Source organism: Pleurodeles waltl, chromosome 2_1, assembly GCF_031143425.1.
Source record: "Pleurodeles waltl isolate 20211129_DDA chromosome 2_1, aPleWal1.hap1.20221129, whole genome shotgun sequence".
In the NCBI taxonomy this organism is placed as follows: Eukaryota; Metazoa; Chordata; class Amphibia; order Caudata; family Salamandridae; genus Pleurodeles; species Pleurodeles waltl.
The window spans coordinates 65,631,752-65,650,749 of record NC_090438.1 but is presented as its reverse complement, the minus strand read 5'-3'; the positions used below and the strand labels follow the sequence as shown (position 1 = coordinate 65,650,749).

General features: G+C 45.0%; 1 protein-coding gene across 1 annotated transcript in view; it reads right to left on the bottom strand.

The window, feature by feature from the left end:
- LOC138261292 (relaxin receptor 1-like) overlaps positions 1–18,998 on the bottom strand; it is a 682,359-nt gene that overhangs the window by 23,840 nt on the left and 639,521 nt on the right. The window lies entirely within an intron of this gene.

Here is an 18,998-nt window from a genome sequence, read left to right as displayed (position 1 = left end):
CACACCATACCATGGGTCACCATATTATGAGTAAACACACCACCCTATGACACACTGTTATATAACACACCACATCATGTGTTAATGGCGTAACACACACCCTCATGTCTTAATGTAACACACCACACCATGTCTTACTTAAGGCCTTAGGTAACACACCATACCAAGGAATACCATACCATGAAATGGCATACCAGGGCTTGCAGTAACATGCCATACTATGTCATACCCCTGCCAAAATATACCATTCGAAGCAATTCCAAATCCTAACATACCACAGTATGCTTTAACATACCACTGTAAAACACCAGGACATATCATATTATGACTTAATCTAATACCATAACATAATATGACATAACATACTAAACCATGACCGACCGTAACACACTGTATCATGGCATAACAAACTACACCTTAAAATTGCAAACCATACCATGACAAACATACCATGACCAAACATACCGTACACTAACATAGCACATCATATAATCCCATAACATCAATACACCATACCATGCTATATAATAACATGCCAAGTGATTGCAAATCCTAACATGCCATTCAATGTTTTAATGTAACACATCATATTATGGCATACACAACTATCACATGTTACACTACTCCAAGCCATTTCCAATCCTGACATATCGTGACTTAACGTGCCAGATCTGTGCCAAGACAAAACAAAACATTCTATGACATAAAGTAACAAACCTCATCATACCGTGACATAACATACCATACCATCACTGAATGTATCAAACAGTGACATACTTTACCATGCCACAACATACTATACAATGACTTAACGCACCGTTCCAGGCATAAAATACCACATGATATCTTAATGTAACATACCTTATCATGCCAAACATACTATAACTTACCATACCTTGCCATGTATTAACTTAATGCACCATACAACCCCATACCATACCATCACAAAGAATACCATATCTTAACTAAACACAACATACCATGCCATAATCAGGCCACTCTCAAGCCACTTCAAATTCTAACATACCATAACAGGCCTTAACATGCCACACCATCCCTCAGAATATAATACCAAACACTCATCACAAGAACTTGAATCAGGCTCTGCTGAGCATAATGGTTCTGTATCATCGGAATACCAAAGCTTCATAATGTCTTAGTATGCCTAAGTATTTGCATAGTTTTTACACAAAAAGAAGACATTTTTTGGACTTAAATTCAAACCAATATTCTTGTGCCCTTGAACATGGGTTGATGTTGGCCAGCTTTATATTCTTGCAACAAAAAATAAGATGGTCTTCAAAGTCCAACTTTTAATGCAAAAGCTGACATAGAGAAAATGTTGCCAACTATAAGCAAGAAATTCTAGTATTTGTGAGAAATACTCAAAGCACAATAAAATAAACACTTTGTAGCTTGGCGCATCCCTACTGGGGGTGCATGCTACTGGCTGATTCACATCACATTCATTTATCAAAAACTGTAACTTCCACCCCTCCACCCCTTTGAAAAAGGAGATGGAGCCAAGTTTATGAGTTTAAGTTACTACTGTCAAAGTAATAAGTTCGGCACCTTACATGACCAACCACTGGTACCACACGCAACACAGCTCCATAGAAAATAATGGAAAAAGAGACTTTTAACAAAACCCCATAGGAAATAATGTTAAATAAATTAAAGTATTTTAAATAGTTAAAATTCAAATACATTTTACATATTTATTATTCAATAAAAAAATGTAAAAAATAATGTTGTTTCAAAATAAATAAAATCAAATTACTTCTAATTACTTTCTATACATCACTTTTAATAGGTAATAAAACAAAAAAAAATCTTTATGGGTAATGTATTTATTTAAAACTTCAGAACAATTAATTAATTTGAGTAAACTAATTTACAAAACTTATGGTGTTTTTTCTTTGGTTTTATATTTAAAGTAATATATAAAAAATGAATATACTTTATTTTTTCTATAGTTAAATATACTCTTTTATTTTTCCTATACATGGTCATACTGAGACCTCTAACCCGGCTGCGCAAATTAGTTTTACTTTTCCAAAAGCAAACTTCTGCTTTGAGAGTTTGTTTTTGAAAAAATAAAATGTTGTAAAAATTTGATGGGCGTCCGCTTGCTTGATGGAGCCATCCATCAAATCTTTATAACATTAACAGGAAGCGCTGTGACAGCAGTTCCTGTTAATGTTTAGAGTTGTCCATGGGGCTGGCGGACAGCTCTACATTTGGCTGGCAGAGGACCCTTGGAATGGGGGGGGTAAAGTGCTCTGCCATACCAAAAGACTTACCTCCGACTACCAAACCCTAAATCAGCCCCAAAATAAGTTTCAGATGTTTCGTTAAACCCCATAATATATAGATTCCAATCCTGTCTACAAATAGTTTTGGGGGGAAAAATTAGAATGCCCAAAGGGATTGAAATAATATTTTAAAATGAGCTACCTGGCAGGCTGAGGGGGGCTGTGGCGAAAGATGTTTGGTGCGAAAGTCATTTTCCCAAGTCAGGGGAACCCCATACAGACAGAACAAAGATTATTGAAATGTATTCTTGCACTGCCTTTTGTTCTTGTGGGCTGTTGTTAAATGTTTACTCTTAGAAGGTATTGGAGATAAAAAGAGATACAGCAAAAAACCAGCAAAACCTATTACACAATAAGTTAGAAAAAATATAAAGATACATAATTTAACTTGTAACTTGAGAAATAGAGAATAAACAATATAATGTGCATTGGAGAAAATAGGCCCCGGAGGAATAATAGTTAAACAACAGAAAGAAGAAATGTGCATACGCAAGAATGGGAACAGTTACTTTGGGATGAGAAAGAAGTCCTTGCATCTTACTGAGCAATTTTAAATGAAAACATAAGAAATCTTGGCAAAACCAACAAATGTCATTAAAATGGCAGCGGCGTCCAAGGATTAGTCACAAGGGTGTCCAATGTTCACCTGCACCGCATGGACCAGTGAGTTACTTTGGTTGGTGCATGCTGACGGCCTCTAATGATTTTGCAGCATTTTCAATATATAGGGTAATACTTTAGGTTGTGGATTAGTGACATTTCCAAAACAAAGTATTACTCAGCTGGCTTCAGGTGTCTTTTTGTGCTAAGAGTAAACTGGCCAGATAAAAATTGTCCATTTCCAAGATGTTATCATTCCGGATGCTAAACAGCCATTCCCTGTGGCACACCAGGATTGTTCAATGACAATCTATGAGTCCCCTTGTCTTTCACAGCTACTAGGTCATCTTTAGGGCTTGTCCAAGACAGCACAGGCACCTATTACTATATTACTACAGTGATTTCCATCTTGTGGTCTGGGGACCCCTGGGGGTCCACAAGACCTACTCAGGGGTCTGCATTTACTTAGAAATTTAAATAATATTGTAGGGAAGTGCCTCTTTTGACATGGTCACCCTCCCACTTTTTGCCCGGTTTCTGGTGTAATTTAGACTGAAAGTACATTGGGTTCCTGCTAACCAGGTCCCCAGTGCCAGATCGCTTTCCCCCAAAACTGCACAGTCATTTTTCAAAATTGGCAAAACCTTTGGATGCCACTGTATGTCCCTAGTAAATGGCACCTCTGATGCCGGGGGTACTAAAGGAGGTCCCCAAGGGCTGCAGCACAAATTGTGCCACCCTCAGGGACCTTCTCACTGTCCCTCTCACCTGGTGCACACAGTGCTGCCATCACAGGCTGAGTGTCTGGGTGCAGACAAAGTTGAAAACACAACATGGCACACAGTCTCTGTCCCATGTCATCTTAACAATGCATGTAATATATGTAAGTCACCCCCTAGCAGGCCTTACAGCCCCAAGGAAGGGTGCATTATATGACATGTGAGGGCATACCTGCATGAGCAGATATGCCCCTGCTATGTCTTTGTCAATTCCCAGACATAGTAAGTGAACAACTAAGCCATTTTAATACATATTCTGGACACTGGTCACTTCAAGTTTCCCAGCTACACAATGGCTTCCTGAATATAGGGATGTTTGATATTAAACATCCCGTATTGGTTGTAGGAGGCTGGACTGGCTTGTAGTGAGTACCTAGGGGTACCTCCACCTTGCACCAGGCCCAGTTATCCCTTATTAGTGTATAGGGTGTCTAGCAGCATAGGCTGATAGATAATGGTAGCTTAGCAGAGCAGCTTAGGCTGAACTAGGAGACGAGTGAAGCTCCTACAGTACCACTTAGTGTCATATGCACAATATCATAAGAAAACACAATACACAGTTATACTAAAAATAAAGGTACTTTATTTTTATGACAATATGCCAAAGTATCTCAGAGTGTACCCTCAGTGAGAGGATAGGAAATATACACAAGATTTATATACACAATAGCAAAAATATGCAGTATAGTCTTAGAAAACAGTGCAAACAATGTATAGTTACAATAGGATGCAATGGGGACACATAGGGATAGGGGCAACACAAACCATATACTCCAAAAGTGGAATGCGAACCACGAATGGACCCCAAACCTATGTGACCTTGTAGAGGGTCGCTGGGACTATTAGAAAATAGTGAGAGTTGGGAAAATAACCCTCCCCAAGACCCTGAAAAGTGAGTGCCAAGTGCACTAAAGTTCCCCAAAGGACAAAGAAGTTGTGTTAGGGGAATAAGGCAGGAAAGACACAAACCAACAATGCAACAGCGATGGATTTCCAGTCGAGGGTACCTGTGGAACAAGGGGACCAAGTCCAAAAGTCACAAGCAAGTCGGAGATGGGCAGATGCCCAGGAAATACCAGCTGCGGGTGCAAAGAAGCTTCTACTGGACAGAAGAAGTGGAGGTTTCTGCAGGAACGAAAAGGGCTAGAGACTTCCCCTTTGGTGGACGGATCCCTCTCGCCTTGCAGAGTTGTGCAGAAGTGTTTTCCCGCCGAAAGAATGCCAACAAGCCTTGCTAGCTGCAAATCGTGCGGTTAGCGTTTTTGGACGCTGCTGTGGTCCAGGAGGGACCAGGAGGTCGCAAATTGGACCAGGAGGTAGAGGGGACGTCGAGCAAAACAAGGAGCCCTCTTAGCAGCAGGTAGCACCCGGAGAAGTGCCAGAAACAGGCACTACGAGGATGCATGAAACAGTGCTCACCCGAAGTTACACAAAGGAGTCCCACGTCGCCGGAGACCAACTTAGAAAGTCGTGCAATGCAGGTTAGAGTGCCGTGGACCCAGGCTTGGCTGTGCACAAAGGATTTCCGCCGGAAGTGCACAGGGGCCGGAGTAGCTGCAAAAGTCGCGGTTCCCAGCAATGCAGTCTAGCGAGGTGAGGCAAGGACTTACCTCCACCAAACTTGGACTGAAGAGTCACTGGACTGTGGGAGTCACTTGGACAGAGTTGCTGGATTCGAGGGACCTCACTCGTCGTGCTGAGAGGAGACCCAAGGGACCGGTAATGCAGCTTTTTGGTGCCTGCGGTTGCAGGGGGAAGATTCCGTCGACCCACAGGAGATTTCTTCGGAGCTTCTAGTGCAGAGAGGAGGCAGACTACCCCCACAGCATGCACCACCAGGAAAACAGTCGAGAAGGCGGCAGGATCAGCGTTACAGAGTTGCAGTAGTCGTCTTAGCTACTATGTTGCAGTTTTGCAGGCTTCCAGCGCGGTCAGCAGTCGATTCCTTGGCAGAAGGTGAAGAGAGAGATGCAGAGGAACTCGGATGAGCTCTTGCATTCGTTATCTAAGGAATCCCAAGAGACAGAGACCCTAAATAGCCAGAAAAGAGGGTTTGGCTACCTAGGAGAGAGGATAGGCTAGCAACACCTGAAGAAGCCTATCAGAAGGAGTCTCTGACGTCACCTGATGGCACTGGCCACTCAGAGCAGTCCAGTGTGCCAGCAGCACCTCTGTTTCCAAGATGGCAGAGGTATGGAGCACACTGGAGGAGCTCTGGGCACCTCCCAGGGGAGGTACAGGTCAGGGGAGTGGTGACTCCCCTTTCCTTTGTCCAGTTTCGCGCCAGACCTGGGCTAAGGGGTCCCTGAACCGGTGTAGACTGGTTTATGCAGAAATGGGCACCAAATGTGCCCATGAAAGCATTTCCAGAGGCTGGGGGAGGCTACTCCTCCCCTTCCTTCATACCATTTTCCAAAGGGAGAGGGTGTAACACCCTCTCTCAGAGGAAGTCCTTTGTTCTGCCATCCTGGGCCAGGCCTGGCTGGACCCCAGGAGGGCAGATGCCTGTCTGAGGGGTTGGCAGCAGCAGCAGCTGCAGTGAAACCCCGGGAAAGGCAGTTTGGCAGTACCAGGGTCTGTGCTACAGACCACTGGGATCATGGGATTGTGCCAACTATGCCAGGATGGTATAGAGGGGGCAATTCCATGATCATAGACATGTTACATGGCCATATTCGGAGTTACCATTGTGAAGCTACATATAGGTAGTGACCTATATGTAGTGCATGCGTGTAATGGTGTCCCCGCACTCACAAAGTCCGGGGAATTTGCCCTGAACAATGTGGGGGCACCTTGGCTAGTGCCAGGATGCCCACACACTAAGTAACTTAGCACCCATCCTTTACCAGGTAAAGGTTAGACATATAGGTGACTTATAAGTTACTTAAGTGCAGTGTAAAATGGCTGTGAAATAACGTGGACGTTATTTCACTCAGGCTGCAGTGGCAGGCCTGTGTAAGAATTGTCAGAGCTCCCTATGGGTGGCAAAAGAAATGCTGCAGCCCATAGGGATCTCCTGGAACCCCAATACCCTGGGTACCTCAGTACCATATACTAGGGAATTATAAGGGTGTTCCAGTAAGCCAATGTAAATTGGTAAAATTGGTCACTAGCCTGTTAGTGACAATTTGTAAAGAGAGAGCATAACCACTGAGGTTCTGGTTAGCAGAGCCTCAGTGAGACAGTTAGGCATCACACAGGGAACACATACCTATAGGTCACAAACTTATGAGCACTGGGGTCCTGACTAGCAGGGTCCCAGTGACACATAACAAACATGCTGAAAACATAGGGTTTTCACTATGAGCACTGGGCCCTGGCTGGCAGGATCCCAGTGAGACAGTGAAAACACCCTGACATACACTCACAAACAGGCCTAAAGTGGGGGTAACAAGGCTAGAAAGAGGCTACTTTCTCACATTGGTGAGCCCACACTGATGCCAGTGTTGGATTCACCAAAACCTGCACCCCCTGAAAACCTATTCAGCTACTGGTGTCTTCACTGACTGGTCAAAACCAATGCAGTCACTCTAGACTGAGATCTGCCTCCCTAAGGTGAGAGCCAACGCTCTTGGAGGCCCAGAACAAAGACCTGCTCTGGTCGAAGGTGCTAACATCTCGTCCAGAGCAGGATGGACATTCCAGGGTGGGGAGCTTCAAAGACCTAGCCAGCTTTGATATACAACCCAGGCCTCTCCAAATGGTAGAGATGACTAGCCCCCCTGTCCTGACCCCACTTTTTGTGGCAGCACAAGGGGGAAAATGAGGCAGATTAGGAGGTGTGCCCGCTTCATGCCAGTCCCACCCCTAAGGTGGACGAGCTGAAGTGGATACTATTTAGTAAATTCCTCTATCTTGTTTAGAAGGAACTAGGCCACTATGGTCAGGGTTCTGCCCACTTCCCAGTGGAAGTGGTCAGAAAAAGGGTGTAGTCACCCTAAAGGTGGTCAGTCCATTGGCTACCACCTGGCACTCCCTGTAACACCCCTAAATTGAGTATTTAGGTGGCACCCCTGAACTCTAGAACTCAGATGTCGACAATCTACGAAGCAAGGACAAAGAAGAGTTGCACCCCTGCAGAAGAGGAAAAGAAGAAGCAGCTAACTTGGTACCCCAGCTTTCCAGAGTCCGAGTTCACCCGAGCGTCCCGTCTCCTGGGCTCACCCAAGTCATCTGCAGCCTCTGCATGCAGGTTTTTTCTCCCGCAGCCTGGTGGTGAGAGGAAATCCAACACCTATAGCAACGACTGCACCTGTTGCCCCAGACGCAACATGAGGTGGGTCCCGGTGCCAACGACGTCCCCCGGCTCCCCCTGAGCTCGAGTCCACCCTGGGTCCAGCCCGGCTGGACTTCCGAACAATGCCTGTAGCCTCAGCACACAAGACCCCTTGACCGCAAGTACTCCTGGACAAAGGAAACCAATGCCTAAGGACACCCCTACATCCGTCGCCCCTGGGCCCTGGAGAAAAGGACCAAAGGTGCACTTACATCCCCGAGCACCCCAAGTCTTCGACTTACCTGTTTGTTGTCCCTGACTGGCTTCCTAGCCAGAACCTGCAGTCTGTCTTTATGAGGTTCAACCCCCAATATTGAACCATTGGGCACCCGATGCCTTACTGCACCCCAGCTCCTGGCTGCCCCAGTGTTGCCCAGTAGAACCTGCTAGTGTGTTTCTGATTAGTGCCCTGTACTTACCTTTGCTCCATGCGCTCGATCTTGTAAGTCGTTGTTAACCCTGTGTTTGCTGAACATTGTATTCCTCCATAGGATAACTATGAAAGAACTCTGAATATTGCAAAGAATTTATACTTAAAAGGCTACTGACCTGATTACGAAGTTCTTGGGTTTGAAACATATATAAAATATATTTTGTTTCTAGATTGGCCTCAGATTTATTCTTTGAGTGCATGCCTCATTTATTGCCTCTGAGTACAACAAATGCTTAACACAACTCCTTGATTAGCCTAACTGCTCGCCCACACTACCACGAATAAAGCATTGGACCTATCTACTTTGCCTCTGCAAACCAATTGGGGATCCACTAGACTCACACAGTGTAATTCATTTTAGTGCACCATACAGAGAGCTAGCTTCGTGCAAATATTAACTGATTAATAAAGTGTATATAAATATGAAGACATTTGAAATTGGAGGCTAAAAATGAAGTTGGTATTCTCAGACTGATTTGTGAGAGCAGTGCAGGTGCATCACAAAGACTAGAGTGGGGATGATGAGCGGCCTCCATTGAACTTAGAAACGTTCCAACCCTACTATTAAAATTAAAATGTTGTTGTATTTGAATTAAATAAATGATTTCTTAATTTGTGTATTTATTTGCTTAATGTTTTTTTTCTGTATTGTTTGTGTTTCGTTTAGCGGTTCAAATCATCAAAAATATTTAGGTCAGGTTTCCTGGCTTCCACTAATAGCTCAGCGGGGGTCCCCAATTTCACTAATAATTCAGTGGGGGTCCCCGGTTTCCAGTAATGATTAAGTAGGGGCCCTAACAAGTCAAAAGGGTAAGAACCACTGTATTACTGGACTGGATTGAATATATAAGTAGCATTTTATGAAATTATGACTTTAAAACATGGTATAGTAAACTGAAAATAAAGTTAATAGTTTTCATGACACTAAAAGCCAATGGCAGCCTTGTTTCCATCGCACAAGCAGATGCCAGCCCAGGTTATCATCTATTTATTCCGCTTCCACTGCTAGCAGATGGCATTGCTTCCGGTCACCAGCAGGAGGCGCCGCGGCCACAGTACTGCTCCTGACGTCTCCTCCACAACCACAGCCTGAAGGCTACCTTGGTTTGCAGTGCACTTCAGTTTATCTCTGTATGTACTGCTCACTTCTTTGTTAATGCTGTGCATGCCATGTTGCATTACAGGTTGCTGCTTGTTTTTTTCTCTCACCCAGCCTCTTGCCCCTGATGAAGCAGAAAATGAAGGTTTTGATTTATTAACGCATAAACGTAGTGTGAAATAATCATGTGTGACATTAACCGAACTAATAAAGATTGTACGGGGACAAAATGTGCCCTCAGAGTAGTTTGCCAACATTATACGCGTGCTTTATATAACGTAGTGTATTAGAATTGCACTAATCTGACATAATCATAAACGTGTGCTACGATTTGCTTGTTTGAAATGCGTTAGCTTAGCATTACTTTAGAGGAGGCTTTGGCCTAGTGGCCTGGTCTCACGGTTTAGATGCTCGTATTTTTTCCAATGTGCTATTAAACGTGTATTTCTGCTTGAAGCTGTACTTTTCCACAGAAACTGTTCACATGCTTATCTTAAAGTTTCGTGCCAGCATGGCATATTTTCTCTTTAATTCAAGGTCGACTTGCAGGTGCGGACAATGGAGGCTCTGAAAGTGAGCTAATTGGTAGACAATGTTGCGATTTGCGTACCCATCTCCAAGGATAATGTATGCTTATGTAAAAGCTTGAGAACTGTCGTTTTTGATTGGACAATTTGAAGCTAACCTATGAACCCTCCAATGGAGATCCTACTGGACTCGAACTGTTGTCTATAAAAACCAGGTGCACGAGAGGAAGGTGGCCATTGCGCTATTATCAGCCATTACCAGCTCGATACCCGCCATTTTGCAGACTTCGTAGCTATTATGGCCCACTTTGCTGCGACGCCATTTTGAGAGACTTTGATGCTTTCTCTAATCGAGAGAAAGAGACTTTAATGATTCTTGCCCTAGAGACTTTAACTTTGATTTGATCCCTCTGCATGAAGTAGTAGTTTTACCTTGCCGCCGTGAGGCGATTGCCCCGTCCACCCTTGCCCCTTTGTCCCGTCCCATGCCGATCGAAACGGTACCCATGCTGATCGAGAAACGGTACCTGTGAGACGAAGACTTCCTTGAATGCTGATCGTAATTGGTAAATATGAAAGGAAATTGTAAAACTGCATTGTGTTCCTTTTAGGTAACCAACTGCTGATTTTGATAAGAGCCCTAGCTAGGAGTTTTTTCTAAATTAATGTTGCTAAATTGTTTTGCATGAAGTCCCACATGCTGATGCTAATTTGAGGTTAGATGAGGATTCCATATGTCGCACGATGCAATTTGAGATCTTGTTATGCTGACTAAATGTACGCAATTAGCCCATTACAGATTATCGTATTAGTGCTTTGCATTGCCATTATCGAATGCCTTGTGATTCAAATGCTACATAGATTACACTTGTTTCGACGATATGGACAGCTATTAATGTTCATCTATGTTTATCATTTGGTGTTGAGACACATTTATATTGTGCTAGCTTTGTTAATATAGGGAAATAAATTCACTAACTTTGCAATAAACTGGTGTGGTTATTCCTGGCTGAAAGGTCAGGGTTCGCCAAAATGTATTCTGGATTAATCATTAAGTGTTATGTTGATCAAGGTATTGCTTATGTACGTTATTGATTATTGATTTGATGCGACTGATCGATTAAGAGTACAGAGAGTTCCCACTTAGTCAAAAGATTCATCGGCCTAAAGAGCGTCCGAACACAGGTAAATTGTTACCACGGGTTCGCTCTACCAGTAGATGGTAGCAGAGGACGGTTACGTCTTTTGGGACCCTGTACTATTAGAGTACATGGTGTTGGATTAACGGTTACGCATTTTGAGGCATCATTCGAGAAGTTGAATTAGATTTTTTTGGGTAAAATAGATTGACAGAATGATGATGGGCTAGGTCCACCGCGACTTTCCCGGGATCTCGGAGCTTGCGAATGGAGAGAACGGAGGTGTGGAAACAGCGTTGGCGGTACTAGTGATGGTATGAGTGAAGTTAGGGTTTTGCGCTTGCACAGCTTATTGCCGCAGGGTGTGTGAAAGGGTTGCGAGGAATTTTTCTTTTTTAGAGGATAGCGGAGGTGCGACTCCGAGTGTAGTAGTAGTGAAGTCGTCGAACTTCATGGAAATAGCGGAGGTGCGGCTCCGAGTGTGAGAGTAGGGAAGTCGTCGAACTTCATGTGCGTGTGGCGCTTTGTGCATAAAAAGGTCCACGTGGTTGTTGTTGTTGAGACGGGCCCTGCGAGGTCAAGAGACTCCGGAGTATGTTGATCCATGTTGTGGTCTGGGCGGTTTAGTAGGTTGATCGGGCGTGGTCAACGAGTCGGTACGTGTGTTAGGGAGTGAAAGAAACTTCGACTTCGGGCTTTGACAAGATTCTAAGTGCACTAGAATAGATCATTGACAAGTTGAGAGTAGGTCTGCAGGTCAGATTTGCTTGCGAATGTGGGGACTGAGAAAGACGGAATAGCGGCCGAGGCTAGTGAAAGGTCCCTAAGGTCCTGAAGCGATTGTGTTACCCTTCCTGTAGTAAACCGACAGATCTGTTTTAGTTTTTGGTAGCTCGCGATACATGCAAGAAGTTGTTACGGGAGGAGCTGAGTGAAGGAAGACTAGCCGCGAGGCTTTGTCAGCCGCAGTGTGTGTGAGTGTGACGTCACTAGGAGCCGCGCTGGGATAGGTTGGTTGGAGAGAAGGGTCGCGCACGGATTGGACGCAGTCCGTGGGGCTCGATTGGAAAGGGAAAGGCAAGTGAAGAGTATTCCGGGAATTAAAGTCACCCATTGATTACAAATTTTGTGGAATAAAAAGTGACCTATTGATTATAAACTTTGTGAAATAAAAGGCGAGAAAATGAAATTCCTTAAAGCATTTAGGAGTGCGATGAAGGGGGAGTCTTACATTAAAGCGAGCGTAGGAGAGGAGACGCCGCCCGAGGGCACACCAGCTTACATTGTAATGGAAGAGAAGGGGGTAGCTCCGTGCCTTTGGCTAAAGCAATGGCACAAGTTGACAGAGAAACATGGGAGCGTAGCGTTCCCGATACATGGGACATTCAATATAAGGATCCCAGAGAATTTGAGATTCACGATGTATGACATGAAGGTGCCTCCAAGGCCAGCACAGTTTGAGGCTCTAACAATCTGGGAATTAATGGCTAGACAGCAACAGAAGAATAAGTTTGAAACAAGGATGAGGAAGGTAGAAAAGACACTAGCGGATGCTAGGTGGGATAATGCGCAGAAGGTGTGGAGGTCAGATGTATTGCAGGGAATAAAATTGTTTCCCGCAATTACTAAGGAGGAAGAGGAGACAGGTAAGAAAGCTACCTGTAAGACAGACAGGAGGTGTTCCAAGGATAGAGAGGACGAGGAAAAGTTGAGAAGAGAAGAGGAGTTAGAGGATGAGGAGTTGATAATGCAATTGCTGAACGACCGTCCACCACCTTATGCGGAGAATGGACAAGGTCCAAGTACCAGTTCTGCCCCTCCGGCACTGGTACAGAACAGTGAAACCCAGAGTTCAGGAGCGTCATCGGGATCTAAGGACCCGAGTTTACTGTTCACCCCGCAGATACCGCAGGTTAGGAGAATATATCCAGATGTGCCCATAATGAAACCAGCAGAAAATTACCAACCGCAGATGCCAGGGTACTACAGCAGTGACAATAGTGGAGGAATGGTTCTAGAACAAACAGTGAGGGGAGTACAGAATGGTCACAATCCAACAATGACACAGGCTGAATCAACTCAGTTTATGATGCCTCAAAAGCAGATGCAGGGAGGAAACGCATATGGTCAGATGACGGGGAGTCAGATGGGCATGCCGACAATGATGACCCATAGTATGGGAATGAACATGCCTCAGAACATGGGAAATGGACAGAACCCAGACGCTATATCACTACCCATTACTGTAGGTCCACCGGTACCTCTGTATAGTCAGCCTAACTTGGGTCCGAGCAGTCAGGGATCAATGCTGCAGAATGGGACCGAAAGGAGGTGCATAGAAAACACTCCAGGGATAACTCCGATAGCGGCTCAGCCAACTGGGTCTGGGTCCTTGATGGAGTTTAGTCCCATATGTGCTCAGTCAACACTGGTGAGGTCGAGCCCCCCACTGATAATACCCTTAACATCGAATACTGAAAAGTTGCCTCAACCATCGAGGGCAGTCGATGTGAATGCCACGCTGATGGGGGTGAATGCGCAACAGCTGACACAGTGGTTCAACAGTCTAAACTCCACACAAAATTCAGCCAGTGGGAAAGGAGAAGACTATATGAATAGGGTCAGGTTGAACATGGAAGCACAAGAATTGGTGGAAGGAACCATGGGTGTGAATAGGTTAGAGTCCTACACGGAAGAAGAGCTGAGATACCTATGTCCAAAGATTACGAAAGAAGTGAACAAGGTACATAAAAGTTTGCAGGAAGTAGCGGATAGAAACGGGATTGACATAGGCAAGACGAAACACTTGAGCAGGAGCTATAGGTTGGATTTTGGGACCACAGATTTTGAACACATGAGGTCAGCAGGCATGAAGGCACACCTTAGAGAATTGTTGCAGAGTGCCCAAGTGTGGAGGTGCTTAGACAAGTGGGAAAGCAGGTGGGTAAAGAGGAAGGATAAGAGGAGGGACAGTGCTACAGAGCACAACGAGAAAAGACCGCAGAGCAGCGAGACAGTAACCATGTTACCAATGAGGGAGACAGCAGGGGGAAAATTAATACATGTGCCATGGCACAGAAGCGACATTCAGTCATTTACGGATGATTTTCCCAAACTGAGAGAGAAGCCGATTGAATGGTACCAACAGACTGATAGGTTTGTGAAGCTTGCAAAATGTCTCTGGGAAGACCTGAATACTCTCTTTGAGATCGTGGTTCCGGCAGATTTGTGGGAGGATTGCAAAAGAGCTGTAGGTTGGCCGACAAGTGAACCAGAAAGAGACAGGGAGACGGGTGCACCATCACCTATGGTGATGAGCTTGTACTATAAGGTGATTGAGCATTTGAAGACGAAGGTTGCCGCGAAAAATGTGGATTGGCAGAAGATTGATCGAACTGCCCAAGAGGCTAAAGAATCGATTCATAGTTACTATGAGAGGTTGTTGAAGGCGTTCAAGAATTACAGTGGCACGGAAACAATGGAGGCGAAGGATATGCTTCATTTTGTGTTTAGATTTGTGGAAGGGTTGAGACCAGAGATAAGTCAGATGATAAAGTCGCATTTGATTTGCTGGCAGTCGAAACCGATTAATGAGGTCTTGACTTATGCGAAATACTGTAGCGACGAAATTGAAGTGAAACAGAAAAAGCTGAAAGAGAAGGTGATGATGATGCAACTTAAAGCAGCTCAGACAGGTTTGCAAGGTCTGCAAGGTTTGCAAGGAATGCAAGGGTTCCAACAGCAGGTACCGCAGCCGCAGTTGCAGGGAAACATGGCGTTTCAGCCACAGGCGAGAGGCAGAGGCAGAGGAGGTTTTGTGAATAATGGTCCGGATTTGAACACTGTTGTAACGGGTGTGCAGGCAATGAAGAAAGTGATGCCGTGTCACGTGTGCGGAATTGTAGGTCATTGGAAACGCGAGTGCCCGATGGTGGTGCAGGAAGGTGCAGGTGTAGGTGTTGGTCAGCAAAACAATGACGTCAATGCATTTCAGACAATGAGGGGACTGAAAATGAGAGGTCCAAACCCAAATTTTCAGACCGTAAATCAATTGCAGGGATTACAACCTATGCAGCCGCAGCAGATGCAGATGCCCCCGTATGCAGATGACGCAAATGCAGCCGATGCAACAGCAGTTACCCATGGTACCTAATCAGCAAATGCAAATACCTTTGGCACCAATGAGTCAGCAGCAAGTGATGGTTCCTCCACAGGTCTCGGGTCAGGTAATGAGTACAAATGGCACCGTACAACAGTTCCCATTACACAGTGAGAGTGGAATAAACAATGTATGGGAGAGTGAGAGCTCAGAAGAGGAAGGAGATTGTGTGCTTGCAGCATCCTTAGAAGTTGATCAAAAGGGTCCGTACGTAGAGGGAAGAGTAATGGGTCATCGTGTTTCATTCTTGGTGGACACGGGAGCCACACGTTCAACTGTTAAGAGCAGTGAAGTACCAAATTTGCCACTCTCAGGGAGGACAGTTCAAGTGGTGGGAGTAGCAAACAGGCACCTGACGAACCCAATAACAGACCCGGTACCAGTCAGCATCGGTAACTATCAAGGGGTGCATCAGTTTGTGATATGTGACTCAAGCCCAATAGCACTGTTAGGGAGAGACCTATTGTGCAAATTGGGATGTTCGATCATGTGTTCGAACGAAGGAATAACAATCCAGACGAGCAGTGATGGGGAAGAAGAGGACAGTGTAGAGGGGGATGAAATGGAAACGGTAGATGAAGAGTATCCTCTGATTTGTCTTTTCCCGATGATAACTGAAGAAGATATTCCAGCAGAATTACGAGAAACAGTCGGAAAGGAAGTGTGGGACATGACAGGGAAAGAGGTGGGATTGATGAAAGGAGTGGAACCAGTGAAAGTGACGGTAAAGCCCAATGCGATCTTTCCCCAGACCCCACAATACCACATGCCACAAGATACCCTCATGAAAGTTGCCCAACTCATTGACGAATTTGTAAAGCAGGGAGTACTGAAAGAAGTGTTAAGCAGTCCCTGTAATTCACCGATAATGGGACTAATAAAGCCAAGTGGAAAGGTCCGACTCGTGCAGGACTTGAGGAAAATAAATGACATCATAGTCAAATGCTGCCCTGTTGTACCGAATCCAGCTGTGATAATGTTTCAGATCCCTTGCGATGCTGAGTGGTTCTCAGTCATCGATTTGTCACAAGCATTCTTTTCTGTGCCTCTTCATGAGGACAGCCAATTTCTCTTTTGTTTCAAATTCCTAGACAGAGTGTACAGTTGGTGTCGAATTCCTCAAGGGTTTTCTGAGTCACCGTCGATATTCAATCAGATTCTAAAGAAAGACCTGGAAGAGTTAGAGTTGCCATTTGAGTCAACCCTAGTACAGTACATTGACGACTTACTGGTTGCATCAAAGACAGAAAGTGACTGCACGGCCGATACCATTGCTCTGTTGAACCATTTGGGAAGGATTGGACACAAGGTGTCTCCTTCCAAGTTGCAGTTCTGTCAGAAGAAAGTGAAATACTTGGGTCACCAGATAGAGAAAGGGTCACGGAGAATAATGAAGGAAAGAATAAGAAGCGTACTTCAAATGAGTCCACCAAAGACAAGGAGGGAGGTGAGGAAGTTTTTGGGAATGGTGGGTTATTGTCGCCAGTGGATTCCCAACTTCTCGACTCTAGCGAAGCCTTTACTGAAACTGACCCAGAAGGATGCTTTGGATCAAATTGAGCTGAAAGGAGATGAGATGGATGCTTTTGTTGAATTGAAAGAATGCATGTGTAGGGCTCCAGCTTTAGGTATGCCTGATTACACAATGCCTTTCACATTGTTTTGTCACGAACGTGATGCATGTTCTTTGTCTGTCTTGACTCAAGCCCATGGTGGCGTAAACAGACCAGTAGCGTATTTTTCAGCTACTTTGGATCCGGTCGCAGCAGCACTCCCAGGGTGTTTGCGCGCCGTAGCAGCAGTTGGTATCAGCCTCACTCAGAGTGAAGGAATAGTGATGGGACACCCAGTAACAGTCATGGTCCCTCACTCAGTTGAGATACTTTTGACCCGCTCCCGAACGCAACACATGACTGGAGCAAGACTCACAAGGTATGAAACGATAATTCTGGGCTCACCGAACGTGCAGCTGAAAAGGTGCACTACGTTGAATCCAGCTACCTTGCTTCCTGGAGAAAATGCTGAAATTGAGAACGCTGAAGTGGTCGAGCATGACTGCCTTCAGGTGACTGAATTTTGCACAAAACCTCGACCGGACATCAAGGATACTAAGCTTGATGAAAATGACCAAATTCTTTTTGTTGATGGATCATGTCTAAGAGACGGGATGGGGATTTTGAAAGCAGGATACGCTGTATGCACTGTAACAGGGGTCTTGGAAGCGGGATGGCTCCAAGGAGTCTATTCTGCACAAGTAGCAGAACTTGTAGCCCTTACCAGAGCATGTCAACTGTCTGCATTGATGAAAGTCACCATTTACACTGATAGCCAATACGGGTTTGGGATTGTGCATGACTTTGGACAACTATGGTCACAGAGAGGTTTGTTGACTTCTTCAGGATCCCCAGTGAAGAACGGGGAGAGGATAAGGGAATTGTTACACGCCATTCAAGTGCCAGCCGAAGTTGCAGTGGTAAAGTGTAGTGCTCACACGAAAGGACAGGACTATGTTTCTCTGGGAAATGCATATGCGGATCAGGTCGCAAGATTTTGTGCCCTGAACTGTATATTACTCAGAGATGAATGGAATTCAATAAGTGAGCCAGAACTCGAACCAGCTGAAGCATTTGCCTTGAAGGTCGTAGATACAATAGATGAATTAAAAGCATTACAAAATAATGTCAGGGAGGATGAAAGAGATTCCTGGATTAAATCACAATGTATAAAGAGACAAGACGAGTTATGGGTTTCACATGAGGGAAAATTTGTTTTGCCAAATAGTCTCTTATCACAGCTTGCGCGGTTCTATCATGGGCAAGCTCACCTAGGGAGAGATGCCATGATAAGATTGTTCAAAACAGATTGGTTTAACCCCAGATTTCGTCAAGCTGCGGAAGCAGTTTGCCATCGATGTGTCACTTGCCAGCAGATGAACCCAGGAAAGGGAACGGTTGTGAACGCGAGTCACATTGGTAGGGCAAGCGGGCCTTTTAGTCGAATGCAGATGGACTTCATTGAGATGCCTGTGCATGGAGGTCTGAAATATGTGTTGGTGATTGTGTGCATTTTTAGTCACTGGATTGAGGCATACCCCACACGTAGAAATGACAGCCTTACAGTTGCCAAGCTATTATTGAGAGAGTTGATACCACGCTTCGGATTCCCGATCTCTTTAGAATCAGATAGGGGAAGTCACTTCAATAACGAGGTGATAAAGTTACTTTGCGAAGCGCTGAACATTGAGCAAAAACTGCATTGTAGCTATCGCCCTGAAGCATCAGGATTGGTGGAGCAGATGAATGGTACACTGAAATCAAGAATGGCGAAAATATGTGCATCGACAAATTTGAAATGGCCTGACGCATTGCCCTTAGTGCTAATGTCAATGAGAAACACTCCTGATAGAAAGACTGGATTGTCTCCGCACGAAATACTCATGGGCAGGGCTATGAGACTTCCTGCAGTTCCCGCAAACGCGCTTTTGAATATTACAGATGATATGGTGTTAGACTACTGCAAAGGACTGGCTGACGTGGTTCGCTCTTTCTCTCACCAGGTGGAAGCGACCACCTTGCCACCGATCCAAGGTCCAGGACACGCACTGAAAGCAGGTGACTGGGTCGTGGTGAAGAAGCACGTGAGGAAGTCGTGCCTGGAACCCCGTTGGAAAG